Here is a 12,517-nt window from a genome sequence, read left to right on the forward strand (position 1 = left end):
AACCAAAGAGTGTGTGTGTGTATATATATATATATATATATGGAGGGACTCATAGCTCCAGCTACATATGTAGCAGAGGATGGCCTTGTCTGGCATCAATGGGAGGGGAAACCCCTGGCCCTACGAAGGCTTGATGTCCCAGCATACGGGAATGCTAGGGCAGTGAGGAAGAAATGGGTGTGTGGGAGGGGAAACTGAGAAGGGAGATTACAATTGAAATGTAAATAAACAAAATAATCAATAAAATATTAAAAAAGAAAAAAAAAGAAACCATTTTCCTTTAAAATTTAAAATTAACCCGAACTTTCACAAGAAGTGGTTCAATGGCTGCTTCCTGCCTCAGCCTGCAGAGGAACTGTGCTGGGTACTTTAATGAAGGACAAAGACTGGTGACTCTTGGCCTGTGCTTTAATAAGCACTAGTTGCCTTTCCTCTTAGCATTCCATGCTTTAATACGTTCCTGTTTCTTATTCTACAATTGTCTCTTACTATTTTGTGCTAAGTGTTGGTTTCTTTTCTTTCTCCCTCAGTGACCTGTTGCTGGATTGGTGAGAGGATTTTAGCACATTAACTCTTCATGAACCTAAATAAATAAATAAATAAATAAATAAATAAATAAATAAATAAAAGGAAAAGAATTACACAGGCAGTATGCACAGACACATACATTTATACAAACACCCATATACTGTGTCTGCCTGAACACTTGTCTCATCAGCTCTACAAGTGTTCAGGCATAATTGCTTATATACACATATATTTACACACTGATAAACAGATATATACATATATAAATTTGGTGGCTGGAACTCAGCCCAAAATGCCCCGCACATACATTTGGGGGGTGAATGGGGCAGAATCCCAGATGCCACAATTTATTCCTTTTATCTGGCATTCTTATACAAAACTAAGACAAAAGTTCTTTAGAAAATAACCACGTGAATAAAATGTTACACAGAAGTGAAGTTTCCAAAGGATGTTGATAGTTAAGATAAAAGCAATATTTTATTCTATGATCACATTATACGTTGAAAGAAACAGTTTCACATGGCCTTGCTGCATTTTATTGGATACCTGTGGCTTTATCCTTGGATCTGACCTAGAATAAATGTTTTTCTTTGATCATAAATTTGCCCAAACTTATTTCTCTTTTTCTCTAATTATGAAGGATCATTGTATTATTTATTATGCAGTCTTTACTTCCTATTCTATGAGAAGAGGACATATTTCATTCTTGATTCTAACTTCATTTTATCTGTCTGACAAAACAACAACAACCATCTCTTAAAACTTTCTTCCTAAAATTATTTCAATCAAATCAGAAATTTTATAAAGCCACTCTCAGGAATTTTTAAATCATCAATTAGTCTATACAGCATCACTACATGATATCTTTGTTGATCTGCAGAAAATCTGCCCAATAGGGTATGCTAAAGCCCAGGAATTATTAGGTTATCTAATAATCACAGGAAATGCATGTCAATTCCAAGAAGTAATCCTAAAATGAAGTTTCTTCAGACTTCACCTCTCAGAGAACAAACACTGTAGGCAATGTAAAAATGATGGGCCAACCCCCAGGAAAGTCACCTGTTAGCCTTAGCCTCTCATAGATAGCTCCTGACAAATGGTAAAGCCATTTTTTTATTAACTTGAGTATTTCTTATATACATTTCGAGTGTTATTCCCTTTCCAGGTATCCGGGCAAAGATCCCCCTCCCCCTCCCCTTCCTTATGGGTCTTCCCCTCCCAACCCTCCCCCCATTGCCGCCCTCCCCCCAACAGTCTAGTTCACTGGGGTTTCAGTCTTAGCAGGACCCAGGGCTTCCCCTTCCACTAGTGCTCTTACTAGGATATTCATTGCTACCTATGAGGTCAGAGTCCAGGGTCAGTCCATGTATAGTCTTTAGGTAGTGGCTTAGTCCCTGGAAGCTCTGGTTGCTTGGCATTGTTGTACATATGGGGTCTCGAGCCCCTTCAAGCTCTTCCAGTTCTTTCTCTGATTCCTTCAACGGGGGTCCTATTCTCAGTTCAGTGGTTTGCTGCTGGCATTCGCCTCTGTATTTGTTGTATTCTGGCTGTGTCTCTCAGGAGCGATCTACATCCGGCTCCTGTCAGTCTGCACTTCTTTGCTTCATCCATCTTGTCTAATTGGGTGGCTGTATATGTATGGGCCACATGTGGGGCAGGCTCTGAATGGGTGTTCCTTCAGTCTCTGTTTTAATCTTTGCCTCTCTCTTCCCTGCCAAGGGTATTCTTGTTCCCCTTTTAAAGAAGGAGTGAAGCATTCACATTTTGATCATCCGTCTTGAGTTTCATTTGTTCTAGGCATCTAGGGTAATTCAAGCATTTGGGCTAATAGCCACTTATCAATGAGTACCTACCATGTATGTCTTTCTGTGATTGGGTTAGCTCACTCAGGATGATATTTTTCAGTTCCAACCATTTGCCTACGAATTTCATAAAGTCGTTGTTTTTGATAGCTGAGTAATATTCCATTGTGTAGATGTACCACATTTTCTGTATCCATTCCTCTGTTGAAGGGCATCTGGGTTCTTTCCAGCTTCTGGCTATTATAAATAAGGCTGCAATGAACATAGTGGAGCATGTGTCTTTTTTATATGTTGGGGCATCTTTTGGGTATATGCCCAAGAGAGGTATAGCTGGATCCTCAGGCAGTTCAATGTCCAATTTTCTGAGGAACCTCCAGACTGATTTCCAGAATGGTTGTACCAGTATGCAATCCCACCAACAATGGAGGAGTGTTCCTGTTTCTCCACATCCTCGCCAGCATCTGCTGTCCCCTGAGTTGTAAAGCCATTTTTAAACATGTCTGGCAACCTGAGTTTGATTTCCTGGATTCATCTGTATATATAGCAGACTTCCATAATCTGAAATTTGAGTGTCACATACCAGATCTTGTACACATTTATTCATGCCTGTACACATAAACACATGCATGCACCCAAAGACACACACATTTTATTAGTTAATAGATATATATTTAATTTAGCTTTGATTTATTAGTGTTCTGTCCACATCTTTTATGTTCCATTAGACATTAAAAAATGATTGCAAAATTAAGTTCTTTTTATTATTTTTTCCTCCATCTTTATTAACTTGGGTATTCCTTATTTACATTTAAATTGTTATTACCTTAACCGGTTTCTGGGCCAACATCCCACTAACCCCTCCCACTCCCCTTCTATCTGGGTGTTCCCCTCCCCATTCTCCCCCAATTACCGCCCTCCCCCAAAATCACGTTCACTAGGGGATCAGTCTTGGCAGGACCAAGGGCTTCCCCTTCCACTAGTACTCTTACTAGGATATTCATTTCTACCTATGCAGGTCAAGCCCAGGGTCAGTCCATGTATAGACTTTGGGTAGTGGCTTAGTCCCTGGAAGCTCTGGTTGCTTGGCATTGTTGTACATATGGGGTCTCGAGCCCCTTCAAGCTCTTCCAGTTCTTTCTCTGATTCCTTCAACGGGAGTCCCATTCTCAGTTCAGTGGTTTGCTGCTGGCATTCGCCTCTGTATTTGCTGGATTCTGGCTGTGTCTCTCAGGAGCGATCTACATCCGGCTCCTGTCTGCCTGCACTTCTTTGCTTCATCCATCTTAATTAGTTTGGTGGCTGTATATGTATGGGCCACATGAAGAGCAGGTTCTGAATAGGTGTTCCTTCAGCCTCTGTTCTAAACTTTGCCTCTCTCTTCCCTCCCACGGGTATTCTTTTTCCCCTTTTAAAGAAGGAGTGAAGCATTCACGTTTTGATCATCCGTCTTGAGTTTCATGTGTTCTAGGCATCTAGGGTAATTCGAGCATTTGAGCTAATAGCCACTTATCAATGAGTGCATACCATGTGTGTTTCTCTGTGATTGGGTTACCTCACTCAGGATGATATTTTCCAGTTCCAAACGTTTGCCTACGAATTTCATTAAGTCATTGTTTTTGATAGCTGAGTAATATTCCATTTCATTTCTCTAAGGAAGTTCTTTATGTCTTTCATGAAGTCCCACATAATCATGATCAAATGTGATTTTAAATCTAGATCTTGCTTTTCTTGTGTGTTTGGATATTCAGTGTTTGCTTTGGTGGGAGAATTGGGCTCTGATGATGCCATGTAGACCTCATTTCTGTTGCTTGGGTTCCTGTGTTTGCCTCTTGCCATCAGGTTGTCTCTGGTGTTACCTTGTTCTGCTATTTCTGACAGTGGTTAGACCATCCTATAGGCCTGTGTTAGGAGTTCTGTAGATCAGTTTTCCTGTTCTCCTTCAGCCAGTTATGGGAATGGAGTGTTCTTTCAGGCATGTGGTCGTTCCTGTCTACTGGTCTTCAGGTGTTCCTGTGAACATGTGTCCTGAGTCCATCAAGCAGGTCCCTTGGAGCAAAAAAGGTGGTCTTACCTCTGGCCTCAGGCCTGAAGTCCCTTCTCAGGGTTTCAGCTCTCCATGAAGGCGGCAACCAGAAGGGCCTGCCCTGTCTTTGCTTGGGACCCTATGCACAGGGGGCCCAGATGGCACTAGGCGTTTTACTGTAGAGTCAGAAATGTGGGCAGAGAGTAGTCTCCTCTGGCTTCCCAGGCGTATGTGCCCCTCTAAAGTTCTAGCTCTCCCTCCCACGGGATTTGAGTACAGGGAGCTGTTTGACCGGGTCCCTTCAGATCGGGGAGGTGTCTGGACCACAGTTTCTTCTTGGGCCAGGGATGTGGGCAAAGGTTGGGCAGTACTGGCGGTCCCTCCTGACCTGCAGTTTCAGGAGTGCCCACCTGTCTGGACCGTGAGCTCTCTCTCCCACAGGGTTTGGGAGCAGGGAGCTGTGGGCTGGAATCAGCAAGGTTCGGGCCACAGCTAGAAACCCAAGTTCTTCTTTTTTTGTATAAAATATACATAAACAATTCAGACACATATTTGTTTTTAACTGTATTAATAGAATATCAAAATTGGGATAATTTGTAAATCATAAAAGTATTTTCTCATAATTCTTCATAATAAGAAGCCATGTTTAATATGAAATACACATGCTGACAATGGATTGTCTAATAAAGAATGAATTTTCAAAAGTATACACTTTATGAACACAATTTTCCTCTTTTCTGCATCGGCTTCCAACTGTGGGAGGACAGAACATTCTTCTCCATGAGACTTGAGTTCAAGGCATCATGGTGAAAAGAGCGACAATTGTGAGAAATATATTTTAGTTATGTAAGCATGACTTCATCATTGTATTACATTATAGTAGCATATGGAGACTAAGAAAATTTCTATTTTGTTTTCCTGTCACAGAGCACAAAAAAAGTTCCAATTAGCTTCATACCCAGAATGTTTGAAGATCATTAATCTTCAGTACAAAAGCTTTTGAGAGTTTCAATTTCTTCATGTTTTTTTTCTCTTCATGTTTTATACAATATAATCTTTTACTTAAAAAATCTTGCATAGAGAGAAAATGATCCACTATAAATGTTCATTTTTATTGGTTCCATACCATTTTATTCAGCAGGTTTAATTTTTACCAACTTTAAAAAAAACAAAGTAGGAGATGACTGTTATGGCATTTTCTAAAATGGTCATCAGTAAATAGCTGCACATAAGTACTAGGCAGTGCCATGTCTAAAGGTGTGGCTTCTTCAAGCAAGCACAGGGGTTGGTAGCAAAGAACTGATTTTATCCTTAAGACAGGACAGGATGAGATGGCCATACCAACTAACCACTGAGTTCACAAGTGGCAGCTAATAGTGTACCAGAACTGTTTTCAATAAGGCTGTTATTTCTCCTTCCAGATGGACATAATGCTTCCAGAACTGGCTTATACTATTCAGACATCTCTTCTACCACTTTTACCTGCTTCTTTTCTTTTTGGTAGTATGGCTGTCCCCATCTCCAGCATCGCCACCACTTTCTAGCAGCATTTTGGACTTTTTAATCCTTCTTCTAATTCTCCTTTTCCTTCTTCAACTGGGTACTGTTGAAGAGGTCTCACCACTTTCATTCTCACTATCCAGCTTCCGTTTTATGAGGTTCACTGCTTCAGCAGCTAGCTGAGGAGTTTTATTGCTTCAGCAACCAGTGCTTTCTTGCCAGAATCATAGGCAATGAAATCCTTTTTCTATGTGGCAGGGGTACTGTTTGTGGGTTTGCCATGCTTGTCCAGAAGGCCTTGCTTGGTCATCATCCTCTTCTGACTTGCCTTTGGACCTAAACCCCACTTTTAAGGATAAGTGTCTCTTACCATGATCACCCTCTTTATCTTGCCTATTATACCATGGTCACAGGTAGAAATCACTGCTGTAGTCATCAATGTGATAGCCATGCAGATAACTTCCCCCTTAGTGGTAATGACCACAATCTCCTGGTTGACCTTAATGTCATCCTCATATTGAAGAACACCAGGAAGCATGATCTCTGCCCCCTAGCAGATTGCATCCACTGCATTCATCTTTCATAGCCAGATGTTTATGTGATGTCAACAGCTTTTCCAAATGGTAAACAAGCTGCAAGTAACTCTCATCCTTACGGTTATCATACAGCCACTGAGCATCAAGTACTTCATGCATCATCACCGTGTGGTCCTTTTCACTCATGACTCCAGAACGCACCCTCCAAAGTTCCTGCATCTGACCACCAACTCCAAGTAACAAGCCACGGTGTACACATAGTGTCCGAATGTAGGTGCCAGCTAGCTTCACAGCTCACGCAAAAGATTCCTAATTTCTTTCGGGATCATATTCTATCATTTTGCTCTCGTAGATAGTCCTTACTCAGAGCTGCCTCTTTACTGCAGTAATAAGTGGGGGTCGCTGAAACAGGGTACCTGTCAGAGTTTCTAGGGCCCTAGAAAGCTGAGTACCTCCTGCAATTGTTCAGCCAGACAATTCTAACATTCTCTTTGCCTACACTCTGCTGTGATTTTACCAAACAAGTGACTCGTTCAATGCACACAATTAAACAATCAGTCACTTTGGAATCCTGTGTGCCACTGTGGTCAGTCTTCTCTACCTGAAGTATTCGATGGATCCAGGCTGCCACCTCATGGGAAGAGGGGTTATAGGGCTTGACAAGATTAATGAAACCTGTCCTGATACAGTCCTCAATCTCCCTCTTCAGAGGATTTGAACTACAAGGAATAGGTGTATAGTGTATTGTTCTTACATTTAGCTTATCAAAATTCTTTAGTAACAAGGACACTGAGAAGTGTCTAATTGAGCCACTTTGGATTCTGGTTTGATAAGAAATTCTTCAGCATGTTGGATTTCAGCTACATCTTCTTCTTGGAATGACTTCCAGTCTTTTTCCTTCTTATGCTTCTTTGGGAAAGTAATTAGTTTATGAGGCCAAACACTAGGATGTTTTGGCTAGTAACTCTACCACATGTTGGCTTCCCTTCAGGTTCTCCACTTGGCTTCTGCATCTGCCATCTTGAAGTGGACCGCATGTGACTCACTGAAGTCACCACAAGCCCATAAATGTTCATTCATTAAACATTTCAAGCTGGTCATTGTTGCTTAATCCTTTTGTGTCTGTGCGTGGGACGAAAATGCAAGCAGACATCTGTGAGTTCCAATCTACATACTAAAGTCAAGGCCAGGCAGGGATACAATGTGATACTCTATTGAACACACACACACACACACACACACACACACACACACACACACACACACACATACACACACATCCTGTATGATTGCAGATCAAGCCATCAACAACAACAAATGGTTCTAGTTCAAGACCTAGTAGACTTGTCTACAGAAAAACAGAGGTTTCTAGGAGAGCTAGTTAAAGACTTTCAAGGGAAGTTCAGGTTGATTTTAAAATAAAATATCTTTGTCACCTGTACATGGCCTAAGTCAGAATAATGACAATATCATATCATCATATAGGAAGTGTAAAACATACGTAGATGTCATGCATAACAGCAAAAATGAACCAAGGTTTGTTCTTACCCAAAACCTACTTTGAGAGTCCTGTTATTGTGAAATATTAGCTTCATTCTTCTCTGGATTATTAGGAAAGATATCATTTCTTATAAAAACCTCCCTAGTAGAGAAAATAATGATTACAACTAGGTGTGAACAGTATCAAATTTTATTCTCTAACCTAAGTGTTTACTTAAAGAAGATACCAAAAAGTAATCAGTTTAACGGACAGATAATTTAAAATAATATATCATTTATTTTTGAAGTTAAACTATAATTATGTCATTTTCCACATTTTCTTTTCTCCAGCCAACCCCTTTATCATATATCTTTCTTGTTTTCTCTCAATATCATGGTATCCTTTATCTTCAATATTAGCATATATAAATATTATATGTGTGTATATATGTGTTTAAAATGTACATCATATATACATATGTACATAATAATTATAATACATTTATCTATAGATATTCATGTAAAATAATATGAATATATAATATATGCATATATGGATATATGGATATAATAGCATGTATGTATATATCACAAATAAAAATAAAATCTGCCTAGTCCTTATAAAGTTGTTTGTGTATATACTATTTCTGGAACACCCATTCAATGTTGGATAATCAGTTTGGAGTTTGACAGGCTCCTCAGATATAAAAAGGAGCCTTTCTGCATATCATGTACCTGAAAAAATAAAGTTTCTGTAGTCATGTATCAACCATAAGGATATCAATTATTTTTTTACATTTCTCCATATTAAGTGTTACAAGAAAATATAATTCATGAAAGGTATAGAGGTAAAGATCTTGGGAAATAAGTCCCAGATGCATGCTTAGAGTATAGTGTGCAGCCAAATTCATATATACAATGACGTTTTCCACTTCATAAGCTATAAATGCACCTCAGGGAATCTGTTTCTCCTTTAAATTTAACATTCTATCACTTGTAATTTTGAGCAATGTAAGAATCATGTTGACTTTAACAGTTTGTGATTTTATTAATGGCACTCATGCATATATACTTCAGTGCACACAGACCACTTTCCACCAATGAAAGAGCCAGCATGGTTTCACACTCATGTATGTATTACAGAGCACTGTGCAACTAATTTAGTGAACCTTCTTAAGAAATTTGTCATTATCATTGAAAATGTTTGGTGATTTCTTCAATTTTTCCTCATCTTCAGTGAATTATTTTAACTTCTGCTTCACAGGAGGGAGCCATTCTGAAATCGTGTAAACCCAAACCCATCAACTCTGCCCCAGGCACGCTGAACTTAAACCCAAAGCCATCAACTCTGCCCCAGGCACGCTGAACTTATTACAGCTGATGTCATTCCCTTCTTCCTTTTGCTTGTTTTCCCATCGTTTTGTTGTTGTGTTTTATATCTATAACACTTTGAACATATGGGCCCATTAAGTAGTTTGATTGACATTAACCATTGGCCTTCTAGGCATCCTGAACCTTTTACATTTATACAAAATGGTTGCTTGTATGATAGGAGTGACAGGTTAAAGAATAAATTCTTGGTTGTTAGAGAAACTGTACAGGGTGGAAAACATATTGCTCTATATCTAGAGACAGAATTATCTCCAGAGAAGAGATGTTGTCAGGAATGAATCAAATAAATGATTTTGCCTTACGGAAATCTGAGGAAGAAAAGGTTCTGGAAAAAAAATCATGTGTATGATCCTGCTATTCAGTAGGATGCAGAGAAGAAACACTTTCCCCCTTCTCCCATAATGCTCTTTCAGCAAAGAGAAATATCAATGTGCAGCTCTTTGAACCTGAGGTTTTGTCAAAATTCAAATGACTTTTGAACATAGCATGAAAAACGAAGATATACTAATGAAACTGACTTCCTCAGACTGACAACTGATACATAAGCAAAACGACAGTTGTTCTTGCTCTCAAAATCACCTGTTCTTTCTCTCTCTCTCTCTCTCTCTCTCTCTCTCTCTCTCTCTCTCTCCCCCCCCCTCTGTGTGTGTGTGTGTGTGTGTGTGTGTGTGTGTGTCTAAGTATGGTCTGTCACTGTCTGTCTCTGTGTTTGTCTCTGCCTTCTGTCTCTTTCCTGACTCTCTTTCTGTCTCTGCTCCTTTGTCTCTCTCTGTTTGTCTGTGTGTCTTTCCATCTCCCTCCCGCCCTCCCTCCCTCCTTCACTCCCTTTTTCCCTCCAGCTCTCACTCTCGCTCTCGTTCTCTCTGCTCTGGTTCCTGAGTTACCATGGTATGCTTTCATTTCATTTCATGTTATACTTTGCAATCTTTGCAAAAGGTCTCAATAGTAACTGGAAAAAATTTTCTATAATAGCTATTAACAAAAACAAATGCAGTCATTTATACATAGAGTAACCATGTTATGCAAGAACTGCATAAGTTCCAAATTATATTTGGATACTGTTTTTAATTAAATGAAAAGAAATTATTATTTTGAAATTACATTTTAATTACTATGTTTCTCCCTTCTATGTTTGCACTCTAAACCCTCCCATATAACTCTCTGCTGGTCTTCAAATTCTTAACTTCTCTTTTCACCAATTGTCATCATATATATATATATATATATATATATATATATATGTATTTATATATACATATATGTATTTATATATTTATACATGTACATATCTATATACAAATATAACCTGTAGAGTCCATTTAATGTGGTCTATTAAGGAGGTTTTTTTTGCAATGAGGAAGTAAATAAATATTTTCTTCCAGTGTTTTTTTTATTGAATGGATGCATATAAAACCTAATGATTAATTTTTAATTTGTATTTCTTTTAATAGGCCTGTTAAATGTAAATGTATCTTGGAAGTTTGGTCAGGCCTGTAGCATTTGTCTTTGCAACAGTTGTTCCAAACTTATATTTCATTAATTTGGCATTAGAATTTTTATCTACTATAAAGCATTTCTACATTGCAATTACTTTATTTAATAAGGTTATCTTAAAAATATGTCGATAGAATGGGTTCCCCAATGGAGGAGTTAGAGAAAAGATTACAACCCCATAAAAGCAACAATACCAACCACCCAGAGCTCCCATGGACTAAACCACCATCCAAAGAATACACGTGGAATGACTGATGGCTACAGTGGTATATGTAGCAGAGGATGGGCCTTATCTGGCATCAATAGGAAGAGAAGCCTTTGGTCCTGTGAAGGCTCAATGCTCCAGTGTAGGGGAATGCCAGGGCAGTGAGGTGGGAGTGGGTATGTGGATAGGGGAGCACCCTCATGGAGGCAGGGAGGTGGGGAGATGGGATAGAGAGTTTCTGAAGGGGAAACCAGGAAGGAGGATAACATTTAAAGTGTAAATAAAGAAACTATCTAATAAAAAAAAGAAAATTGATCTGAACTTTTTTATCTATAAAATAAAAGAAATGATACTGATAACAGAAAAAATGATGGTATTACTGTATCTTTAATTTCGCTAGTAATTTTTTAATGAAAAAAAGATTACTAAGTTCAATGAAAGATTATGGTATATTTCCCCAATATATTAAGTTTCTGAATTACTGTTGTCAGCATAAAGAATAATTCATGTATAACTTGCTGAAAACAGATTAAAATTTTGTACTGTATGTTTCCTTTTCAATATTACATATTCCATATTGGTCTTGATGTATTAAAATGATATTCGAGGGATGCAATCACATGTGGCTATGCTTCTTTTCCATGGTGACTGCTTACTCATTGTATTCCATTTATGTTTGATGTCTACCAATATTCATCTGTAAGTAGTTACCATCTCAATAGCCTATAAACCATGACTGCATAATGACATTTAAAAAATTACTCCCAATATTGAAATATATTTTTAAAAATATACTCAACTGAAAAAGAATTACATCAACTTACCCTCTTTCTTTCTTCCTACTATAACCTCCCGGGTACCTTCCCTCTTACCTTGCCTATGCCCCTTCGTACCAATATCAAGTGGGTATTATTTTTTTAATTATTGTTGCTACACATACAGAAAATATATGGTTGTGTTTGTGTATAATTTATATATATATATATACAAATATTTGTTTATATATTTATACTGTATGTAATGTCTGAACAAATACATGTATATAACATACTGAGTCAATTTTTATTATTTGTGTGTATATATGTATTTAGGGATGACCCATTTGTTTTAGACGACCAATAAGGAATATACTCTGTGAGAGAAGCATTCTCTTTCTCCCAGCATTCTTTGGTTTCTTGCAGTACTTTTCCTAGGAGTGAGACATTGTGAGTATTTTTCCTTCCATATTTGCATGTCTATTCATTTTGCTATGGTTCAAGTCTTGTTTATTCAGTCATTTCTTAGGGAGACCGTTTCACAGTAGCCATCCTGCTAGTCTAACTCTTATAGTTCTAGCAACCCTCTCCTCTTCTGGGATGATTCCCGAACCATACATGCAGGAGCTATAGTACAGATGCATCCATTGTTGCTGGGTTCCACACAATCTGTTCATTTCTACACTGGGTCCAGTTGTGTTTTACTGTGATGACCTCCGTGTGCTTTAAAGAACAAGTTCTTTAATGGAGGTGGTAGCTACAATTCTCTGTGGGTATAATGGTAAAACTTATAGTGTAGTTAG

General features: G+C 38.4%; 1 pseudogene; it reads right to left on the reverse strand.

Annotated features, from left to right (window-relative positions):
• Positions 1–5,805: 5,805 nt before the first annotated feature.
• On the reverse strand, positions 5,806–7,402 carry Dkc1-ps3 (dyskerin pseudouridine synthase 1, pseudogene 3; annotated as a pseudogene).
• Between the last annotated feature and the right edge of the window lie 5,115 nt (positions 7,403–12,517).

The sequence above is a fragment of the Rattus norvegicus genome, chromosome 5 (assembly GCF_036323735.1).
Source record: "Rattus norvegicus strain BN/NHsdMcwi chromosome 5, GRCr8, whole genome shotgun sequence".
Lineage (NCBI taxonomy): Eukaryota > Metazoa > Chordata > Mammalia > Rodentia > Muridae > Rattus > Rattus norvegicus.